This window comes from Ambystoma mexicanum, chromosome 6q (genome assembly GCF_040938575.1).
Source record: "Ambystoma mexicanum isolate Mex_15411 chromosome 6q, UKY_AmexF1_1, whole genome shotgun sequence".
In the NCBI taxonomy this organism is placed as follows: Eukaryota; Metazoa; Chordata; class Amphibia; order Caudata; family Ambystomatidae; genus Ambystoma; species Ambystoma mexicanum.
The window spans coordinates 1398970416-1398995245 of NC_090937.1; the positions used below are offsets into that span (position 1 = coordinate 1398970416).

The 24830-nt window shown below is 45.6% G+C and overlaps 1 protein-coding gene and 1 long non-coding RNA gene across 6 annotated transcripts in view; both read right to left on the bottom strand.

The window, feature by feature from the left end:
- Nucleotides 1-24830, bottom strand: part of RGS12 (regulator of G protein signaling 12) — a 1255576-nt gene that overhangs the window by 49951 nt on the left and 1180795 nt on the right. The gene's annotated exons all lie outside the window — the stretch shown is intronic.
- LOC138516723 (uncharacterized) lies at nt 5051-6104 on the bottom strand. Its single transcript, XR_011282305.1, has 3 exons — nt 5986-6104; nt 5641-5759; nt 5051-5393 (listed from the first exon to the last, which is right to left on the bottom strand). It is a non-coding gene; the product is annotated as an uncharacterized lncRNA (long non-coding RNA).

The window sequence follows — 24830 nt, forward strand, 5'->3', positions numbered from 1 at the left end:
GAGCAAAAAGTAACTGGTAAGCTAAAGTCCAAAGGCTGGGCCCACTCTCAGAGAGAGCAGAGCACAAATGCGCCCAAGATCACACAGTTACACTAGGCTTAGAAAGTCTTGCAGAGGGTTCACAAAGAGCTTAGAGAGGCTTAGGAAAGTTTAGTCAGGGTGTCCCAGGCTAACCCAGGTTCGAAAGCCGGGGGCTCAATCTACCCCGTACAGTCGGTCGCAAAGGAAGCCAGGCGGGACACGGTACCTTAAGTGGGAAGGATCCTCCAGCGGTGGCACTTGTTCCTGGTAGTGGGTGCAAGTTGCGTCGTTGTCCAGGGGAAGAGAAGATCTCGACTCGGAGGAAAGATGAAGGTCGTTGCACTACCAGGGCAGAAACCAGCCGCAGAGTTTTCCGGTTAAAGGTGGTACCTTTGTCTCGCAGTCGTGGTAAAACGTGGTATCCCGGTTGCCGGGGTGCTTGGCATGGGCAAGACGGCCACGAGATACGTCGGGAAAGCGAAAAGACGGTGAAACTGGTTATCCCCACCAGTCAAAGGAAGAAGACTCTCCGGCGGGAGATCTCCTCTGTCGTTGGGAAAAAGTGGTGAGACGGTCCAGCAGGGCTCCACCGGTAGTGGTGTCGTGGCAGGTCGGCCCAGCTTCTACCCTCGTCGGATTCTTAGGTCCTGTGGCAACTTCTGAAGTTCCAGTCCCCAAAGCCCTGCTTTTATGCAGCAAACCCCCATTCACTCAGCCTAGCTGTCACTCAAACATGCTAAGTGGTGAGCCGGCCGGCTCACCACTTGGGCCAATCAGGATGGAGTGCGACTTGAGTTGCCTAGGCAACTCAGTCCAGGGTGCCTAAATTCCCCTCCACCCCTCCTAAGTACCCCAGACAGAGTGGCACCACTTTGGAGGGCTTCTGTGGAGAAGCCCGCCAAAAAGTGGAACAAAGGGCTCGACTTGGGTTGGAGTCACAGAAGAGAACACAAACGCCATTTTAGAATCAAGTTTTCGCAAAAAATACCAACCGGAGAATTAATATTAATTAAATAAACCAGCGGTATGTTCGAGGCTACGGTAAATAATTAAATAAAGATAGTAGCCTAAAACAATGGGAAATCCCATAGGAAAATATTTGCGGTAGAATATAAAAAGTAGTATCCACTGCCACCAGCCAAAACTCGATCAGGGGGGACGGAGACGTGCCCCCTCGTCTAACAGACCCTGGGGCAATCGAATTGCCCCAGCCAGTACGTTCACAATATGATGGTTTGTACTGGTTCTGTTCCGAATTTAAGACTAGTAAAGTCAATGGTGACTTTACATGCCCTGGGAGACAGTAGTCAGTCCCAGGGTGTCATGCCGCGGCAGGGTTGGCGGAAGTGGAATCGCTGGCGGTTCTGTCCGCCGTAGCATTCCGCTCCTCGTCTTCCGTTTACCGCTCTAGTCGTTGTACGCGTCCGTGACCCGGAAGTATAAATATCCTCACTTCCGGGTCGCATACGCGTTGCAACGTTTCCGGGTTTCCTCCTGTGTTGCTGCCGCTCCATCTCCCGGTGAAATTCTTGACTTTCTGCATTCAGTTTCGCTGTTTCCCATACTGCTGCTTTTCCACCCTGCCCAGTGCTTTATCTCGTCCTTGTCTAGCCTCTTTTTTCTCCTTATTTTCTTTTCCTTCTTTTTCTCCTTGCTAATTGGAACTCACCTGTTGCCAGACCTTTTGCCTGCCTACCGGACTGCCTGTGATTATCCTTAGTATCCCATTGAACTCACCTGTTGCCAGACCTTTTGCCTGCCTACCGGACTGCCTGTGATTATCCTTAGTATCCCATTGAACTCTCCTGTTGCCAGACCTTTTGCCTGCCTACTGGACTGCCTGTGATTTTTCCCCTGAGTCCGTTGGATCTACCTCATTCCGGATTCGGTGCCTGCTCATCGGATTGCACTCTCTTCAGCTAACTCATCTTCTGGGATCCTCCACTTACAATACTACGTTCAGGGGTTTTTTGTGCCTTCCGGCTTTTTTCCCCCTGTGAGGCGTTCTCAGTAGGATAACCCCCGTTGCCCCTATCTTAGTGGCACGGTGGCATCCTATCGAGGGCGTCCTTATCTTCACAAGAAAAAAGAGAAGCCTCCTCGACATAAGGACGGAAGGATTAAGCAGAAGGAGGAAGGTGAGGAGTTGGGGGAAGGGGGAGAACTTGTCATCTCATCAGAAGAAGAAAACATAACCGACAATCGTGACAGTTTGCAACGCCAACAAGAAACTGAGATGGCTACCCCCCAACAAGTTCAGGAACTGGTAGCCGCAGTCCAAAACCTTAATATGGAGGTCCAGAATCTTAAGACAACCATCGCAGCATTACAACTACGAATGAATGAACGGGAGCGACCCTCTGCAGACCTACCTTCATACCCTTTGGTTTCAGGCAAGTTTGATGGATCACCGAAACGAGTCAAGGAGTTCTTAGATGCCTGCAATCTTCACTTTTCCTTCCGTCCGCAGACCTTCACATCAGATCATACCAAAGTAGGATTCATGATTACCCATATGACAGGTAATGCCCTGGCGTGGGCCACCCCTTTGGTTAATCAGTCAGATCCTGTGCTACAGAACTACAATGATTTCAAGACCCTGCTGCAGCAAACATTTCTACGCACAGAAAGTGCTTTTATGGCCTCGGAGGACCTCTTGGATATCCGCCAAGGAAACACCGATCTTCTCTCCTATATCACTACGTTCAAACAGATAGCCGCCGAAGCTGGCTGGCAGGAACAAGCCCAATATACCATCTTCCGTCGAGGGTTGAGAGAGGAACTCAAGGACGAACTAGCTCGTATCGACCGTCCATCCTCCTTTTCAGTTCTCATCACGGCCGCTCTTCGGATCGATTTCCGACTCTCGGAACGACGGTCAGAAAGATAGAAGAACAAGCTCTACAGTCTCCCTCCCTTAGAAGCCCAGATACCATCTTCTCAACCACCTTCACGCCAAGGCAAAGAAGAACCGATGCAGATCGGTACTGCTCGTGCACCACTCACCTGGGAGGAACGGAAGAGACGACGGGATGGCAACATGTGCATGTATTGTGGAGCCTCTGACCATCTGTTACGGAACTGTCCTAACGCTCCTCCGAGGCGTTCGGGAAACGAGCGCCCTCGGTGAGTATGGGGACGCACTCCCGAGGGGCCATTCCTAGTTCTTATGCAACTTTGTCAATAGCCTCTTCTGGTTTACTAGAGGATTCAAGGTTGATGGTTCTGTCAGTCACCCTTACTGTAGGCAGGACCGAAGTCCCAACTCAGGCTTTACTAGACTGTGGTGCTGCCGGCAACTTCATAGATACCTTGTGGGCTAAGCAAAAAGGTATAACTCGTCTGGCCAAACAGGAGGATCAGAAAGTCGAAGGAGTGGATGGGGAACCTTTGATTTCCGGCATGATCACGCATACCACTGAGGAATTACAACTATGTATCCAGCAACATACCGAAAGGATCTCGTTTGACATAATCCGAGCAGCCCACTTTCCTATCATACTAGGGATAAGCTGGCTACGAAAGCACAACCCTCACATTGATTGGGCAAAGAACGTACTCTGTTTTCAGTCCAGCTTTTGTAGATCCGAATGTCTGCCTGAACCAAAGTTTGAGACAGTACAAACTACCAATATTTACGACTCCAGACCCATCCATTGTCTTCCACGCCATCTACAAGAATATACAGAGGTAGTAACAGAAAAGACGCCTAGTGATCTTCCTCCACACAGACCAGAAGACTGTTGTCTGGACCTTGTTCCTGATGCACTGGTACCGTTTGGTAGGATGTACCCTTTATCCCTCAGAGAAAAACACTTCCTCCGGGAATATGTGGATAACAACCTGGCCAACGGACTTATAAGACCTTCAAAGTCACCAGCTGGAGCATCACTATTTTTCATCCCGAAGAAGGACACACAAGAACTGAGACCCTGTATTGACTACAGGGGTCTAAACAAGGTGACCATAAAGGACAGATATCCCATGCCTCTTATCACCGAAATTATTCAAGCTGTTCATGGAGCCACAATATTCACAAAATTGGACCTTCGGAATGCATACCATCTCCTCCGGATCCACCAAGGGGATGAATGGAAAACCCCGTTTAGGACCCCTTATGGGTTGTACGAATACCAAGTGATGCCCTTTGGCCTTGTGAATGCCCCATCTGTGTTCCAACGCTTTATGGACCGGCTTTTTTCGGACCTGCTGTGTCAGACCACGATTGTCTATCTCGATGACATACTGGTTTATTCAAGAACGCCGGAGGAACATGTTGTCCATGTCAAAGAGGTCTTCCAGAGACTAAGAGAAAATCACCTCTCAGTCAAGATAGACAAGTGCGTTTTTTCTGCAACATCTATCCCATATTTGGGTTTCATATTATCAAGTCAGGGTGTCGCCATGGATCCCCGCAAAGTTTCTGCCATTTTGGAATGGCCTTCACCTAGATCCATCAAGGAGGTACAAAGGTTTTTAGGTCTGGCAAACCTTTACCGGAAATTTATATCCAATTTTTCCCACCGGATGGTACCCATCACCACACTACTTAAGAAGAGCTCCAAACCATTCTTTTGGTCCAGCGAGGCTGAGGATTGCTTCCACAGTCTCAAGGAAGCCTTCTGTACCGCCCCCATCCTTCAGCAGCCAGATCAAGACCGGCCGTTCATCGTCGAAACGGATGCATCTTCATCAGCTATGGGGGCAGTCCTTTTGCAGGAACACCTAGGTGAGGAACATCCAGTCTCCTATTTTTCCAATAATTAAATCAGGTAATCTCCCTTAGTTTTTGTTAATGGGGGGTCATAGTCTCGGCACGGGAGAACAAGGCACAAAGCACTTATACTAAGAAAGACTAATGACTACCCCTCTCATCGTCCAGGCAGGTTGGGTAAAGTGATATATCTGTTAGTCACATTTGTTTATAATGCAAATCTCCTATTGCTAAACCAGCGTACATGAACGTCTTACTTATACACTTTCACAAAATACAAAACATTACAAATCAATAATCATAAATGTGTCTACATCAATTTATTGTCAAAGGCACATTTAGAAAATTAAAAAGAGAAAAGAACGATATATAGATATCAATCAATAAGTGCATAATCAGCTGAGTCTAATCTTAAAAACATGATAGGGGTTAGAAAATACAATGAGAACTGGCTGGTATTGGTGCAGCCGTATTCTAGATATTAGACTTTAGGAATTAATAAGTCTTGTCTTGTGTCGACATGTTTCGGCCTTGTTGGAGATTGAGACACTATCTCTAGTGTCTTAACACCTGTGGTTTTTCGGCCTTCTTCAGGACAGACAATTTCTTTTATTCAAAATGGAAATCTCTTTCATATACCCCGGTCAATTTGAATAGTCTAAAAAAATACATATAAAAATATTGTAAGCAACAATAGTCTCAAATACCAATATAACATATGTTGTCCAATGTAAGAGATTATTTGTGCAAATGTTAACAGGTTTGTACGCTATCTATCTCCTCTAATTCAAAAGTTCATGCAAAATGGAGAGAAACACATATTTAAAACACATCGTAACTAGCATTAAAGTCCCACTTTTGGGACATCAAGCACACAGTATATATCACACTAGACCACAACTTACATCCTGAATGGACGTGAGAAAAACGGCTACAAATAGCTGTGATAGTGTAGAACTTCTTATCACCGGGGGTGCATAGATCGCCTGTTCGTTTATTCACCCGACCCGACAATTAATGGGACCTACATTTGAGTGGAAAACAAATCTTATGTCACTTATTGTCTCCACAAGTCTGTATTATTTCAGACAAACTGTATATTTTTCATATTTGACTGCTTACTGATCTTGTTTTTAATTATTACCTCAATTTTTCATATATCTTATCACGGGATAACTACAGATAGACAACACAGAGAAATTGGAAAAAATGCCTCGCTTCAGTCGACTTAGTTGGTTCGGTTAACTCACCTCACTGGGGGAACATAGTTCTGCGAGCAATAAAATCTACTATGCGTTGGGACACTCAGGCGGTTCTGCCTATTTTCTTATCCAGTGTCAAAGTTTACAAAGAATCTTCAAAGCAACTCGAACAGTTGTTTGTCTGAAAAATGAAACATCCATTTCCCCATTTTTAAAGAATTAACACATATTATCGCATTCTAAATGTGTGGACCAAGAGCTAAAAGACTCATTATACAACCCTTACCTGGAGCAGCTTACTACGTGGGTCAAACCGAAAGTATCCTCCCGTGAATGGTCTACTCGCGCCTTGAAGCCAAAAGGACTATTTTATCTTGTACCGCTGAAATCAGGTGATCAATCACATGATCGCCTGGACAGGTGATCAGTCACATGATCACCTGATGCTCAGGCTGTGAGTGTGTCTTAAAGGGACCGCTTACTTATATGAAGTACAGTAATTAACCAGCGTCAAAGTAAACCTCAGAAAAGTCCAATCAAGAGCGCATTGGTGTAAATTTACGGAGGCGCCAATCAAGAGCGCATTGATGTTAATTTACGGAGGCGCCTAAATGGAGGGTACATGTTTATAAATACTCCAAATCTCCAATGGGTACAAGTGAAAAAGTTTTAAAAACTGGAATACAAGATGTATCCACTATCTGGTAAGCTCTTATCTCAGAGAGATCAGTGTATTCCATTCTACCGCACTATTTAACCCTTTTGTGGCAGTGTTAAGGGAATAAATCCAACGTTGTTCACTTAGACTTAAGAGTGTTTCTCTATTACCCCCTCTTTCTGTTGCTGGAATACTTTGCAGTACAAACCAAAAAAGGTCTGTATGTTTGTGTTTCTGCTGTTCATGCAACCTGATCTATATAGGGAAAACAAAAAGATGCATTAAACAACGCATAAGTGAACACAAATCCTGTTTAAAAAACAAAGTCGCCAACAAACCACTAGTTGCGCATTATGAACAGCAGAAACACAAACATACAGACCTTTTTTGGTTTGTACTGCAAAGTATTCCAGCAACAGAAAGAGGGGGTAATAGAGAAACACTCTTAAGTCTAAGTGAACAACGTTGGATTTATTCCCTTAACACTGCCACAAAAGGGTTAAATAGTGCGGTAGAATGGAATACACTGATCTCTCTGAGATAAGAGCTTACCAGATAGTGGATACATCTTGTATTCCAGTTTTTAAAACTTTTTCACTTGTACCCATTGGAGATTTGGAGTATTTATAAACATGTACCCTCCATTTAGGCGCCTCCGTAAATTAACATCAATGCGCTCCTGATTGGCGCCTCTGTAAATTTACACCAATGCGCTCTTGATTGGCCTTTTCTGAGGTTTACTTTGACGCTGGTTAATTACTGTACTTCATATAAGTAAGCGGTCCCTTTAAGACACACTCACAGCCTGAGCATCAGGTGATCATGTGACTGATCACCTGTCCAGGCGATCATGTGATTGATCACCTGATCTCAGCGGTACAAGATAAAATAGTCCTTTTGGCTTCAAGGCGCGAGTACACCATTCACGGGAGGATACTTTCGGTTTGACCCACGTAGTAAGCTGCTCCAGGTAAGGGTTGTATAATGAGTCTGTTAGCTCTTGGTCCACACATTTAGAATGCGATAATATGTGTTAATTCTTTAAAAATGGGGAAATGGATGTTTCATTTTTCAGACAAACAACTGTTCGAGTTGCTTTGAAGATTCTTTGTAAACTTTGACACTGGATAAGAAAATAGGCAGAACCGCCTGAGTGTCCCAACGCATAGTAGATTTTATTGCTCGCAGAACTATGTTCCCCCAGTGAGGTGAGTTAACCGAACCAACTAAGTCGACTGAAGCGAGGCATTTTTTCCAATTTCTCTGTGTTGTCTATCTGTAGTTATCCCGTGATAAGATATATGAAAAATTGAGGTAATAATTAAAAACAAGATCAGTAAGCAGTCAAATATGAAAAATATACAGTTTGTCTGAAATAATACAGACTTGTGGAGACAATAAGTGACATAAGATTTGTTTTCCACTCAAATGTAGGTCCCATTAATTGTCGGGTCGGGTGAATAAACGAACAGGCGATCTATGCACCCCCGGTGATAAGAAGTTCTACACTATCACAGCTATTTGTAGCCGTTTTTCTCACGTCCATTCAGGATGTAAGTTGTGGTCTAGTGTGATATATACTGTGTGCTTGATGTCCCAAAAGTGGGACTTTAATGCTAGTTACGATGTGTTTTAAATATGTGTTTCTCTCCATTTTGCATGAACTTTTGAATTAGAGGAGATAGATAGCGTACAAACCTGTTAACATTTGCACAAATAATCTCTTACATTGGACAACATATGTTATATTGGTATTTGAGACTATTGTTGCTTACAATATTTTTATATGTATTTTTTTAGACTATTCAAATTGACCGGGGTATATGAAAGAGATTTCCATTTTGAATAAAAGAAATTGTCTGTCCTGAAGAAGGCCGAAAAACCACAGGTGTTAAGACACTAGAGATAGTGTCTCAATCTCCAACAAGGCCGAAACATGTCGACACAAGAAAAGACTTATTAATTCCTAAAGTCTAATATCTAGAATACGGCTGCACCAATACCAGCCAGTTCTCATTGTATTTTCTAACCCCTATCATGTTTTTAAGATTAGACTCAGCTGATTATGCACTTATTGATTGATATCTATATATCGTTCTTTTCTCTTTTTAATTTTCTAAATGTGCCTTTGACAATAAATTGATGTAGACACATTTATGATTATTGATTTGTAATGTTTTGTATTTTGTGAAAGTGTATAAGTAAGACGTTCATGTACGCTGGTTTAGCAATAGGAGATTTGCATTATAAACAAATGTGACTAACAGATATATCACTTTACCCAACCTGCCTGGACGATGAGAGGGGTAGTCATTAGTCTTTCTTAGTATAAGTGCTTTGTGCCTTGTTCTCCCGTGCCGAGACTATGACCCCCCATTAACAAAAACTAAGGGAGATTACCTGATTTAATTATTTAATTTGGACAGCCCGTGGCTGGAAGGTACAATTTTATTGTGCTACGAGTATTCGTAAACTACATAATGGAAAGCGTAAACACACTTTCCTTTTCGGAGGAACACTATCAGAGATTGATGGGCCTCCCAACTATAGTTGCAGTCAACCCTGTAGGGACCCCTGCCCCTATACAAACTGATGATTTTGATCTACTAACCCAAAAAAAGAAAAAGCTAATACGTACAGAATCACATGGCCAGATGATGCTGGCATATCTGAAAGCAGGGATAATCCCAGAAGGGCTGCAAATTAAAAACATTCCTTGTGTTTTTACAAACAATCCAAAGTTTAAAGGTAGCTTCAGCGCAGTGGGGAATAAATGCTCAAGAGATTTCCTGATTCTGATAATTGATACGGCTGCAGAAGAGGCAGTCATACAAAAAGCCGAGATTGAAACTCTAGAAATCAAACTGAAAGGAGATCAACTCATAAAGGACATTAAAGAGAAATTGGAAAAAATAGACGAAGAAATTGCAAAATTTAAAAAATTTACATTAGATAAAAAGATCTGGAAATATAAGAAAGATGCGGAAATGTATAAAGAGACCACTACGTATCCGTATTTAGTTGAGTCCTACTACGAAGATCAAAATAAATTACAACAGAACAAAGGGAGAAACAGAAATCGACAGAGAAATAAATATGTCTCTTTCTCCAACACTTCCAATACGACAAGTAGTGACTCGGACAGCACTAACTCAGCCGAAAATCCCAACAATCAACCCCATTTTCAGAGGGGCCGAGGGAGGAACCCGCGTATTTGGAACCAGGGCCCACCCAGAATGCAAACACGCAATTGGAGGGGGCCACCACAAACTTGGTAATTCCCAGTTTCCATCTGTCAAACCATGTCCTAACCGCCTCTGAAATACAAGTACTGAAAAAAGGCCTGAGTTTTGTACCTTCTATTAAGGCCAAAGATTTCGAAACACAAATCGAGTTGCAAAAATTCTTTCGGGCGATCCGCCTTAAATATTTTTTTAGAGAGTCTCCAATATCTAATAAAGAAAAAAGCATTACAGGTCTAAAACCACCTTCCACTTTTACTCCCTTAAATAACATGGTATCTCCGGCCATAGTAGCTTTCGAAAATAAGATCATAAACGAAAGTAAAAAACTTGTATCATCTGAAAATCATTACAAAGACAACATGAGTCGAGAAGAAAGAAAGGCTTTAAGATCTCTACAGCAAAATCAGTCTTTTCATATAAAACCAGCTGATAAAGGAGGGGGAATTGTCCTATGGGATAGATCACTATACAGTAGGGAAATCGATCTCCACCTCCAGAATCGGGATTTCTATAGGATGTTAGATAGAGATCCCACATCCCGGCTCAAAGAAGAGATAAAAAGTCTGATGGACCATGCCTTGACCGAAAGCTGGATTGATGCAGAAGAACATTGTTTTCTGATTAAAAACAATCCCACAATCCCTGCTTTCTATTTGTTACCTAAAATTCATAAAAACCCTGTCTCCCCACCTGGCAGACCTATCGTGTCTGCCATCAATTCTATTCTGGAGCCCCTCTCGATTTACTCGGATTGGTTTCTCAGACCTTTTGTCAAAACCATGAAGTCTTTTGTGAAAGACACAACAAGTATGATCAACATCATTAATGAACTTCCTAGTCAAGAAAACTCGATTTTGGTGACATTAGACGTCACAGCCTTATACACAAGTATACCCCAAGACGAGTGCTTAAGAATTATGGAAAGGTTTTTGAACAAACGGACATCAACACTGGAGCAAGTCCCCACAGCGTTTATTCTAGAGTGCATTCGTTTAGCACTCACGGAAAATTTCTTTCTGTGCCACAGCGTGTTCTTTCGCCAGATCCACGGTACAAGCATGGGTGCAACATTTGCCCCTGATTTGGCCAACCTTTACATGGATTATTACGAAAATACATCTATATACGATGCCAATAATCCATTCAAAAAGCAAATTGGACAATGGTATCGTTATATAGATGATGTTTTGATGGTGTGGAAGGGTGATGCTCCGGCTTTACAGGACTTTTTTAGATGGTTAAATAACCAGAGTGAGTTCATTAAATTTACTATGTCATGGGATCCTTTCGAAATCCCGTTCCTCGACCTACTCATCCGGAAATCTAACAGTGGTAGATTATCCACCAGTTTGTTTCGCAAATCTACCGATAGAAACACCCTCCTTCAATTCAACAGTTTCCACCCCTTGGCTCTGCGAGAAAATCTCCCAATAGGACAGTTTCTCCGCATTCGAAGAAACTGTTCAGACATTGTAGATTATGTAAAAGAAGGAAAGGACCTTAAGACTAGACTTAAAGCTAGAGGTTATCCAAATAAAATAGTGCACTCTGCTTTCAAACGCGCTAGGCACTCAAATAGAGACAGATGTCTACATCCAGAACCTAAAGTAAAGGAAGACAAACTTACATGTGTGACGACATTTAGCCCTATCAGTAACAAACTTAGGAAAAGTATTAAAAAAAAACTGGCATATTTTAATAACCCCAGATTTTGAACCAACTGTCCCGCGGTTTGCCTTTAAAAGACAAAAAAACATAAGAGATTTAGTGGTACATACTTATCCGAAAAAAGAGACGAGATCTAATCAAACGAACCTGTGGCATCTACCACCAGTCATCGGACATTTTAAATGCGGTAGATGCAGTGCATGTCCCCTTACAGGCAATATAAAATCCATTGACCTATATGGAAAAGACTGGGTCTTCCGCAATTTTTCTAACTGCAATTCAGCTTGGGTAATCTATGGTATCAAATGCCCATGCAACCTGATCTATATAGGGAAAACAAAAAGATGCATTAAACAACGCATAAGTGAACACAAATCCTGTTTAAAAAACAAAGTCGCCAACAAACCACTAGTTGCGCATTATGAACAGCAGAAACACAAACATACAGACCTTTTTTGGTTTGTACTGCAAAGTATTCCAGCAACAGAAAGAGGGGGTAATAGAGAAACACTCGTCTAAGTGAACAACGTTGGATTTATTCCCTTAACACTGCCACAAAAGGGTTAAATAGTGCGGTAGAATGGAATACACTGATCTCTCTGAGATAAGAGCTTACCAGATAGTGGATACATCTTGTATTCCAGTTTTTAAAACTTTTTCACTTGTACCCATTGGAGATTTGGAGTATTTATAAACATGTACCCTCCATTTAGGCGCCTCCGTAAATTAACATCAATGCGCTCTTGATTGGCGCCTCCGTAAATTTACACCAATGCGCTCTTGATTGGCCTTTTCTGAGGTTTACTTTGACGCTGGTTAATTACTGTACTTCATATAAGTAAGCGGTCCCTTTAAGACACACTCACAGCCTGAGCATCAGGTGATCATGTGACTGATCACCTGTCCAGGCGATCATGTGATTGATCACCTGATTTCAGCGGTACAAGATAAAATAGTCCTTTTGGCTTCAAGGCGCGAGTACACCATTCACGGGAGGATACTTTCGGTTTGACCCACGTAGTAAGCTGCTCCAGGTAAGGGTTGTATAATGAGTCTGTTAGCTCTTGGTCCACACATTTAGAATGCGATAATATGTGTTAATTCTTTAAAAATGGGGAAATGGATGTTTCATTTTTCAGACAAACAACTGTTCGAGTTGCTTTGAAGATTCTTTGTAAACTTTGACACTGGATAAGAAAATAGGCAGAACCGCCCGAGTGTCCCAACGCATAGTAGATTTTATTGCTCGCAGAACTATGTTCCCCCAGTGAGGTGAGTTAACCGAACCAACTAAGTCGACTGAAGCGAGGCATTTTTTCCAATTTCTCTGTGTTGTCTATCTGTAGTTATCCCGTGATAAGATATATGAAAAATTGAGGTAATAATTAAAAACAAGATCAGTAAGCAGTCAAATATGAAAAATATACAGTTTGTCTGAAATAATACAGACTTGTGGAGACAATAAGTGACATAAGATTTGTTTTCCACTCAAATGTAGGTCCCATTAATTGTCGGGTCGGGTGAATAAACGAACAGGCGATCTATGCACCCCCGGTGATAAGAAGTTCTACACTATCACAGCTATTTGTAGCCGTTTTTCTCACGTCCATTCAGGATGTAAGTTGTGGTCTAGTGTGATATATACTGTGTGCTTGATGTCCCAAAAGTGGGACTTTAATGCTAGTTACGATGTGTTTTAAATATGTGTTTCTCTCCATTTTGCATGAACTTTTGAATTAGAGGAGATAGATAGCGTACAAACCTGTTAACATTTGCACAAATAATCTCTTACATTGGACAACATATGTTATATTGGTATTTGAGACTATTGTTGCTTACAATATTTTTATATGTATTTTTTTAGACTATTCAAATTGACCGGGGTATATGAAAGAGATTTCCATTTTGAATAAAAGAAATTGTCTGTCCTGAAGAAGGCCGAAAAACCACAGGTGTTAAGACACTAGAGATAGTGTCTCAATCTCCAACAAGGCCGAAACATGTCGACACAAGACAAGACTTATTAATTCCTAAAGTCTAATATCTAGAATACGGCTGCACCAATACCAGCCAGTTCTCATTGTATTTTCTAACCCCTATCATGTTTTTAAGATTAGACTCAGCTGATTATGCACTTATTGATTGATATCTATATATCGTTCTTTTCTCTTTTTAATTTTCTAAATGTGCCTTTGACAATAAATTGATGTAGACACATTTATGATTATTGATTTGTAATGTTTTGTATTTTGTGAAAGTGTATAAGTAAGACGTTCATGTACGCTGGTTTAGCAATAGGAGATTTGCATTATAAACAAATGTGACTAACAGATATATCACTTTACCCAACCTGCCTGGACGATGAGAGGGGTAGTCCTATTTTTCCAAGACACTAAATGACAGCCAAAGGAACTACTCAGTCATAGAGCGTGAATTATTGGCCATGAAGTCAGCCTGTTTAGAGTGGCGTCATCTCCTACAAGGAGGAAAACACCCATTCTCCATCAGAACCGATCACAGAAATCTACAAGTTCTGCGACAGTTCGAGTGCTACAACACAAGACAGGCCCGCTGGGCTCACTTCTTTGCCCAGTTCGATTTCAACATTACCTACATCCCAGGGCCACAGAATATAGTCGCGGATGCTTTGTCTCGCAGAGGAGACTATGTGACCGAATCCGACAGGACGCCGGATCTTATGTTCCCCTTGACGAGGAGAATAGGTGTTCTGTCCGCTTTCTTGAGACAAGTGAAAGAAGCTTCAAAGGGGGGTTTTGAGTCGGAGTGTCACCCACAAGACCCCGTCTATGAAATCAAGGAAGGACTCTACTTTGTAAAAGGAAAACTGTATTTACCCACTTCAGAATTTCGAAGATTGGCGTTAAAATGGTGTCACGACTCCAAGTTGGCGGGTCATCGAGGTGTTAAGGGCACATTGGAATTTCTACAGAGGCACTTTCATTGGCCAATGATGCGCCATGACGTGGCCAGTTACGTACTATCCTGTGTGACCTGTCTTCGCAGCAAGAGTTCTCGTCTAAGACCTTTGGGCCTTTTGAGGCCTAATCCTGTTCCCGACGGTCATTGGGAAGTGGTATCTACTGATTTCATCGTGGACTTACCCCCTTCTGAAGGGAGCACGTGCATCATGGTGGTGATCGATTACTTCACAAAGATGGCTCACTTCTCCCATTACCAGGGGTACCAACAGCAGCAGCCATGGCCGAGACATTCATCAAAGATGTCTTTCGTCTCCATGGAATACCAAAGAAGATCATCTCAGATCGAGGTAGCCAGTACACTTCTCGTTTCTGGAAACATCTCTGCAACCGTTTGTGTATAGAGAGAGCTCTAACATCAGGTTACCACCCTCAGTCAAACGGACAGACGGAACGTTTAAATGCCACACTAGAACAGTACCTACGATGTTATGTGAACCTTCAACAGGACAACTGGGTTTCTCTACTACCCCTGGCAGAGTTCTCCTACAATAACTCTTTCCAATCTACTCTCGGTTTCACCCCTTTTTTCTGTAACTATGGCTACCATCCCCGGGCTATACTACCGGTCTCTAATGTCTCTACCTCGTTACCCACAGTTGACTCCACTCTCGCCTTGTTGAGAGACGTCCACCTACAGGCTAAACACAATCTTAGCAAGGCTCAAACGAGATACAAGGACCAGGCCGACAAACATCGAAAAGCGGTGCCTGACTGGGGGGTAGGATCTCAGGTCATGTTGTCCACAAGGTATCTACCACGATGGGCACACCCTTCCAAACCCTCCCCTAAATTTCTGGGCCCATACGAAGTCACACAAGTCATCAACCCGGTGGCCTTTCGGCTAAAATTACCCAAAAGCCTTCAAAGAGTCCACCCGGTGTTTCATGCCTCACAACTCAAACCTTTTCTTGCAGACATCTGGTCTCGCAAAAAGAAAAAAAACCCCTTGCCGGCTACTTTGACCCAGGAGGAATTTGAGGTAGCCCAAATCTGTGACTCCCGGTATCGCCGGGGAAGGTTAGAATTCCTTATACGGTGGAAGGGGTATCACTGGTCGGAAAACTCTTGGGAACCAGCCTCTCAGGTACATGCCCCACTGTTGGTCCGCAAGTTCTTTCGCTCTCATCCGGGGAAACCGGGGGGAGGTCTCCATAGGAGGGGGCATACTGTCATGCCGCGGCAGGGTTGGCGGAAGTGGAATCGCTGGCGGTTCTGTCCGCCGTAGCATTCCGCTCCTCGTCTTCCGTTTACCGCTCTAGTCGTTGTACGCGTCCGTGACCCGGAAGTATAAATATCCTCACTTCCGGGTCGCATACGCGTTGCAACGTTTCCGGGTTTCCTCCTGTGTTGCTGCCGCTCCATCTCCCGGTGAAATTCTTGACTTTCTGCATTCAGTTTCGCTGTTTCCCATACTGCTGCTTTTCCACCCTGCCCAGTGCTTTATCTCGTCCTTGTCTAGCCTCTTTTTTCTCCTTATTTTCTTTTCCTTCTTTTTCTCCTTGCTAATTGGAACTCACCTGTTGCCAGACCTTTTGCCTGCCTACCGGACTGCCTGTGATTATCCTTAGTATCCCATTGAACTCACCTTTTGCCTGCCTACCGGACTGCCTGTGATTATCCTTAGTATCCCATTGAACTCACCTGTTGCCAGACCTTTTGCCTGCCTACTGGACTGCCTGTGATTTTTCCCCTGAGTCCGTTGGATCTACCTCATTCCGGATTCGGTGCCTGCTCAACGGATTGCACTCTCTTCAGCTAACTCATCTTCTGGGATCCTCCACTTACAATACTACGTTCAGGGGTTTTTTGTGCCTTCCGGCTTTTTTCCCCCTGTGAGGCGTTCTCGGTAGGATAACCCCCGTTGCCCCTATCTTAGTGGCACAGTGGCATCCTATCGAGGGCGTCCTTATCTTCACAAGAAAAAAGAGAAGCCTCCTCGACATAAGGACGGAAGGATTAAGCAGAAGGAGGAAGGTGAGGAGTTGGGGGAAGGGGGAGAACTTGTCATCTCATCAGAAGAAGAAAACATAACCGACAATCGTGACACAGGGTATGGAGTCTATACTGGGGGTCACTATGACACCCCTGTGTCACTGCACTGAGGGTGCTGTGTAACACCCATCACAAAAACACATGAAGCCCTATGGAGTAAAAGACCCCATAGCCCATTAAACACGAGTGAGGGAAAAAGAGTCTCACTCTTGGCAGGAGAAAAAAATAAACCCCAAAAATCCAGCAAAGCTGCTGGGGGACTCACTAGGTTAGGAAATTCAGCCTAAATAGAGAATTCTCCCTAACAGGGGCGCATGGATGACTTCAGCCTCCGTGTGAGCTATGCCTCCTTTGGTCTCATAAGTGGTCTGAACCCTCACTTATAGACCCCCCACCCTGAAAAATGTGATTGGATCTGCAAGATGAATATCCCCCCCGACCCCACCCCATTGGGAGAAAACCCGGAGACGGAATCACTTAGAACTTTGAAACACACTGTGAAAGTCACGCGCTCTGGGGACGACCGGCCACGAAGACAAGCAGTGAAAATGAAAGCCAGGTGCCAGCCGTGTGCGCGGGGGAGGGCCTAACTGAAAACAGTGAAAACCAAGGAACAGGAATACGCCATCCAAAGAAGTTCCTGGTCGCGATACTGAATGAGGGCTAGGCACCGTCCCCCGGACTTGTTTCCATCAGCCCAGCTGCGACAAAGAAGAGGAACGTGCCCAGCGCCGGTCCAACACGGGAGGAAGACAGTGAGTCCCACCGATCTCCGAGAGCCCCCGACGAGGCTTCTTTCCATTTGCCCGCACCACCCCAAGCCCTTATCCACCTGGGCCGCTTGGTGACGGACAGAATGCGCACTGGAGTGGCGCTCCGGCCTCACGCTGCCGAGGGCACGGACCTGGTGTATAGCACTTCTCACGCACGCCCTCACAACAAGAGGCCTAGCTCCCCCCCGCCCATTCGAGTAGTGCTACGTCCCGAACACCGGAGCGGTATCCCTTATTGGGGAAACACAGAGAGACACGGAACAATCCTATCTGGGCCTTAAGCCCTGTTGTTGTAAATTCTTGCACAGATGACAGGAGGCGTGATGACAGGCTGGATGGCTTTTATTACACAGATAACAATCTGCCATCAACGTGTAAGTACTGCAAAGTCTGAAGGCTAGGCAAGGTTGCCTAATAACTGTTTCTGGGCTGTGAGACAGAAATGTCCAATAATAATAATAGCCCCGGGCCCAAATATCGGAGGAGCCGGCAGGACGCGTCTTGCCGCGTCCTCTGGTGCTCCCGTAATGCGCGCGAAGCGCGCAGGGGCGGTCCTAGCCACCAACGCGAGATCTCGCGAGAGTAGGAGACTCTCGCGATATCTCTATACACCTCCCTTTGATAAAGAAAGAGGAGGTTCATTGCATAACATAGTCAGTGTATCTCACCAGTCTTCTGTGCTCTCTTCTCGGCCGGTCACCCTTTCCAGTGCGATCTTCCTGTTGCTCCTGTTCGGATTCTGGCATGGGCGATCCCGGTTCCATCTCTGTTTCTTCCCTTTCTTTGTCATTTCTCTCGGGCTCCCGTGGTTCCCTTCGCTCGTTGTCTATTCCTTCTTCGGCAGGTGGTCTCTCCGGGGTTCTTGCTCTTTCTTGTCTCTTCTGATATAGGGCTACTCTTTCCAGATTCCATGTGCGCCCGTCCTCTGTGCGGACATGATTAGTTCCCCTGTGGACCACTTTGGTGGGTCTGCTGAACCGAGAGCCCGTGATTTGGTCCTTTTTTGGTAGTCTTATTTTGACCCAATCTCCCCCTCCAATGTCTGACGCTTGCTTGGTTCTTCTTCTTTGGTCACTCCATGTTTTCATGCGTGCCTTGCTGTTTTCAATTCTCCACACCACTTCTGACATGTCCACTGCTTCATCTTCTCTCACTTTGGATAACCATGGTGGTATGAGCGTGGAGGCTGCACTCCTCCCTCTCAACATCCGAAACGGAGATATTTGCGTTATTCCGTTAGGAGTGAGTCTGTGGGCCGCTATGGCCTCCTTGGTAGTTTTTAGTGGGTCCATCCCCGAAGCCGTGGCTAGTTGTATTGCTCCCTTAATGAACCTGTTGGCCCTTTCAACAAGCCCATTAGCTTGGGGATGGTACAAGGCCGCCTTCCTTTGGCCTATATTGTGCTTTCTTAGGAATTGTTCCATGTCCCGCGAGATCAGTTGTACCCCATTGTCTGTTACCACTTCCTTGGGGAGGCCTTCTCTTTGAAAAATTTCAGTGAGGACTTCAATTACCGTCGCTGTGGTAATGTTTGGGACGAACTCAGCCTCGACCCACTTGGATAGGTAATCAACCAGCACTATGCCGTACCGATGTTCTGGTGCCATCGCTTCCAGAGGTCCTATAAAGTCTATGCCCACTTTTGACCACACCGCTTCTGGTATTTCTGTGGGAATTAGGGGTGCCTGTCTGAGTTTCAGTCTTTTGTCACTATTGAGGCACTCATGACAACGCTCTATCATGGTGCGAATCTCTTGGTCCATGGACGGCCACCAGTAGGCCTCCCGGACTCTGCGCCGGGTCATCGTGTTTCTCAGGTGACCAGCGTGGGCTCTGCATATGATGATGCTCCTCATGCATATAGGTTGGATTATCTGGTCCGTCTTCATTATTATTCCGTCCGTTTCCGATATCTCTTCGGCCACCTTCCAATAGGGTCTCATACCTTCTGGCACCATTTTTTCACCTGGCCACCCTTCCTTGATCCACTGACGGATTTTCGCCATAGCCGGGTCTTTTCTGTCCTCTTCCAGCCAATGTTTCTCGCTGAGTTCCATATAATCAGGTGCTTTTATGTCAGTGATCGATGCTACTATGCATTCTCCTCGTAGAAACGTGGTGGCCTTGTCTTTACCTTCTGGCAATCTAGACATGCAGTCAGCCTGCGAATTCTTACACCCTGCTATGTGCTGCACTTCAAACGTGTACTCCTGCAGTTTTGCTGCAATGCGTGCCAATCTGGGTGTGGACACTTTGGTACCTCCTGGGCTGAGCATGTGGATGAGGGGTTTGTGGTCCGTCACCAACTTGAATTTCGTGCCCCACACATATGTTCTAAAATGTTCTACCGCCCATGCGCACGCCAACATTTCCTTTTCTATGGTAGAGTAGTTCTGTTCCGCCGAGGACAAGGCCTTCGAGGCAAAGGCTACCACATGCTCCGTGTCCCCCTTCTTCTGCGTAAGAACTGCTCCTAGTCCGTATGCACTGGCATCCGTGGTGATGACTGTTTCCCACTCCGGGTTAAATGGCTGTAAACACGGCGCTTCCATGATGTGCCGTTTTATACTTTCAACCGCCTTCTTCTGGGGTTCTTGCCACGCGAATACCGAACCCTTTTTGAGTATGTCACGGAGTGGTGCTGAGGTTTCAGAGAACAAGGGAATAAATTTTGCGTAATACTCTGCCAGTCCCAAAAATGATCTTACTTCGTCTTTGCTGGTCGGTTCCGGTGCTTCTATGATTGCATGCATCAGATTTTGTTTCGGATTTATCCCTTTTTCTGAGATTTTGTACCCCAAGTATTCGACCTCTTTCACTTTAAATGCGCATTTTTCATGGCGTAGTCTCACCCCTGCTTCTTGCAACTTGGTCAGGACCGTTTTAAATGTGGCGTCATGCGTTTGTTCATCCCCTGCATGCACAAGGATGTCGTCCTGGAAATATGCGACATTTTTGACCTTTCGTAACAAAACATCCATCATGCGTTGAAACGCTGATGCTGCCGACGATAACCCGAATGGCATCTTGGTGAACTGATAGGTGCCAAATGGTGTGATGAATGCTGTGAGGGGTTTTGACTCTTCATGCAATTGTATTTGGTGGTATGCGTTTCTCATATCCAGTTTTGAGAAAATCTTGGCTTCCTTCATCAACAAAATGAGTTCATTTATGCTCGGTAGTGGGTAGTTGTCGGTGACGACCTCTAAGTTTAAGATGCGAAGGTCTATACACACCCTTAGCTCTTGCGAGTTCGGTTTCTTTATCAGCACTACTGGGCTCAGCCATTCTGACGCTTCAACTTCTTCAATGACCCCCTCCGCTCTCATTTTGTCCAATTGATCCCTGAGAGTGTCTCTTGCGGTTGCTGGCACTGGCCGCACACGATGTTTGACCGGGACGGCATTCTTTTTTAGCATTATTTTATGGACAAACCCCTTTATGTGACCCGGCTCCTTCGAGAAAAGTTTTGGGTAGTCACTCTTGACTATGGGCCCATCCCTCGCGCAGACAGACAGTACCTGGTCTTCTGTGCTGGGGTCCAGTTTGATTTTGAGCTTGTCTTGGTCGTCCCATCCCAGTACTGCTGGGCCTTCGTGGCTGAAATAAACTCTGGTGGTAGTTTCTCTTCCTTTAAACTCCACCTTCCCTTTGATATATCCCAGTAGTTGAACTGACGCCCCTCCAAATACTGTGGGTTTGTGACGTGTGGTGAGAACTTGGACCTTTTCTTTTCCCACCATTTCCTTGTATGTCCGTAGGGGTATTATGGTGAGGTCCGACCCAGAGTCCGCCATAACTCTTGTTTCGCGACCGTCAATTTTGATTGTGCAATGGGGCTTTTCTCTTCTCGCCCTTGTGCTGTTTACCATGATGACTGTGGGTCTCCCCTCATCTTCTGAGGACGATTCTTGCTCCCTGTTGTGATCGTTGTTTACACTGGTAACTTTCTTGTTTCTCCAACGACACACCAACGAAAAATGGCCAATGCGTTTGCAGATTGAGCACTCCTTATCTCTAGCTGGGCACTCCCTATCGAATGCCAGGTGTTTCGTGCTGGTGCACCTGTGGCATTTCAGAGGTTCTTTCTTACCTCCTCTCCCCTCTCTTGGGTCCGGTGTATGTCTTTCTTTCTTTGAGTGAAATGTGACTGCTTGGATTTCAGCAGAACTCTGGGTTCCCGTGAGTTCTTTTCGTCTTCCCGCGGTTTCTTCAACCGCCCTGGCAATTTCGATCGCCTTCTCCAGTTGTAATTCTTTCTCCATAATGAATTTATCTTGAACTTTTCTGCTGTTGGTGTGGACTGTCAACATGTCGCAGATGAGGCTCTCAGCATTGTTGCCGAAACTGCACAGCGCTGCCAGTTCTCTCAGCTTGGTGACGTAATCGTCGACCGGTTCGGATATTTCTTGTCTGCGAGTGTAAAAGCGTATTCTATGCAACACCGTGTTCTCTTTACTGGCAAATCTCTTCACTATTCTCCTAACCGCCTCCTTAAAGACGTCATCGTTGTCGCCTGCCACCGGGATCGGGGTAAGACTTTCAAACACCGCTGTCCTTCCACTCCCAGGGCATTAAGTAACATAGCCCTACGCCGTGCCGCTGAAAATCCTGCCCCTCCTAGTGCCTCTACATACGTTGTGAAAAGGGGTTGCCATTGCGGCCACGGGATGGCCGGTTTACCTGGAGTTTGCAGGAAGGGGGGTGGCAGCGTCGCTCCTTGCATGTTCCCACGTGGGTTGTAGTGGTGATCCTCGTCGCCAAATTATGTTGTAAATTCTTGCACAGATGACAGGAGGCGTGATGACAGGCTGGATGGCTTTTATTACACAGATAACAATCTGCCATCAACGTGTAAGTACTGCAAAGTCTGAAGGCTAGGCAAGGTTGCCTAATAACTGTTTCTGGGCTGTGAGACAGAAATGTCCAATAATAATAATAGCCCCGGGCCCAAATATCGGAGGAGCCGGCAGGACGCGTCTTGCCACGTCCTCTGGTGCTCCCGTAATGCGCGCGAAGCGCGCGGGGGCGGTCCTAGCCACCAACGCGAGATCTCGCGAGAGTAGGAGACTCTCGCGATATCTCTACACCTGTGCAACAGAACACAGCGGTCTGGGTGATGGAAACCACCCGGACCGTCATTCACAAAAACTCCAGTACAGCGCTCGGCCCACCCACGCAACTCTCCCCCAAGAGGGCATGTTGGGAGGGCGAGACACACTCCCTCGACCGACCCAAAACTTACAAAGCAGACTCAGCCCACGGATCACCTCGAATCCCTGCTACTGCCCACACCGCGCCAGAGAAGGAAGATGTGCTGAGAACCCAGTGGCTTTGTGAACACGTCCGATGCAACAATGAACACATTCTATTGTGAATGGACATGCCCATTGAGCGATCACCGGACTTGGTGAATTCTAACTGTCTACCTAGGTGCTAGAAAGTTTGAACGTAGGTGCAGTACCCATAACTGCTGGGTGCACATTTGGAAACATTCCTGGAATCATTCTGAGGCCCCCTGTCTATCGGCCTACAGTGCTCCTACACCTATGCCAATATAGACACTGTGAAGCAACAACCATATCAGATGAAAGACAGCAAAGTGGATGCGCACCCGCAAAGTGCAACTGGAATACGACGAATAAAAGTATATAAGGAAGCTGCTCCCGCATCACGAAGGGCAACGGTATCCCCCAACATCGCATGGGCGCCACACTCATATGGATTGAGGGACCTAAGCAGCAGGACTATATCAAGGCTGACACCTTCCCGCAAAGGGAGTAGATTCCCTTCTCATTAGACGGAAACGCCCAGCGAGAGCACGGCAGAATCCAGACGTCGGAGACGCCTAAAGACCTTACAAGTGCTCTCAATCCAGCAGCTGCAGCATTTTGCGCCTGGTGTGTGGCGCCACAGACTCTAACCAGAGGGTTGGGCCCCAGTCAACAGGGCGTGTGCCCTCCGCTGGTACTCGAGCAACTGGGTGGTATTGATAACCAGTCCTTACAGACCTGTGCAAGCTCCCGAGAAAGTGAACGCTTGGAAGGCATCCATCTGATCAGTCACAGAGACCCCATGAGTGGTCCTTAGGGACAGGGATCACCATCTTCTCACAGTGGTGACACACCCTCTCTCAAGCAAACTGAACGACAAGATCTCGATCTACAATCATCCTTGAAGGATTTGGCCCTCACAGTTGAGGCGTGTGCCCTCCTTCAAAGGCCGTTCCTGTGGAAAGAAAAGAGAGGCTCCCTGTTATAGGACGGGACTGACCGGGCCCAAAGAATGTGCCATGGCAAAGACGCAGAGAACAGCCCAGAAGAATCTAACCACTGCAATAACCCTTAAGGGGAAGCAAATGACATACCGCAAACTTAGCCATACGTGAAGGACATATGGAAACCTGCCAAAAATTGGCGCAATACTGCTACACCCAGAATCACCCTGAGGCGGCCTCTGGCCCTGAATCTGAAATAGCGGCTAAAGAAGCAGAATCAGCTGCGACCAAGGCTGACGTGGCAGCCCTGCTCTCTGAGATGAAAAGGATGAGGGCTGATATTTGTGGGAAAATGGACAAGATAACACTGAGAATTGACAAACTTCAAGAGAGACTGGAAGGAGTAGAACACAATCAAACCTCCCTCAATACTCTGGAGTCCGAAATGGACCAAAGGATCACAGATAAAGAAGCCAGAGATGAGGAACTTCGTCTAAAGATGGACGATTTGGAAAACCGTGAACGGCGGAACAACCTCTGGATCTTCGGGATCCCGACCAAGAAGGGGAAACCGAGCAGGACTTGAAAAAGACCCTACGTACGATTGTGAAAATCTTGTTAGAAGATGACGCTGTCGACGAACCGAAAATCGATCAGATACATAGAGCTGGAGGAGCGGCGGGCGGACCAAAGACAGTCCTAGCACGGTTTCATAATTATGCCGACAGGGCCAGAATGCGTGAAAAAACCAAGCGCACCCCGCGCCTTCTGTTAGATACATCAAGAGTGACGATTTTCCAAGATCTTTCCTCACTCACTCTCGCCATGTGGAGAATGTACAGGCCTCTGACCAAATGCCTTAAAGAAAAAGGAGTCAGATACCGTTGGGGCTACCCCTTCTCACTCACGTTTGAATGGCCAGGAAATAAGATACGACTGAAGACGGAAAAAGACATAAGAACCTGCACATCAGACTTACTAGTTGAACAGAGCATCGGACAAAATCATGGAGAGGAATGTGAGGATGACAGGCAATGGCGCATCCAAGGTCCGAGACGAAAGAAGATCCCTGGATCCAGAAAATATAAGAGGATGAACGCTTCTCCAAATGCTGAACTCTAAGAAATAGGGAAACCCAATACCACCGGAGAATGGACGCCTTACACGGCGAGATGCGACGATCAGGTGGCGACCTCCTAAATGATTGCCACATGTACCATTAGCCCCTATGAGTTGCCTTACTAGCTTGATTATACCAAGCACTAGGGATGAGCAGCGCTACAGGAATGGTTGCCCCAAGATAAGCAACAGGCCACAAGTTGTGCTGACATTTGAACA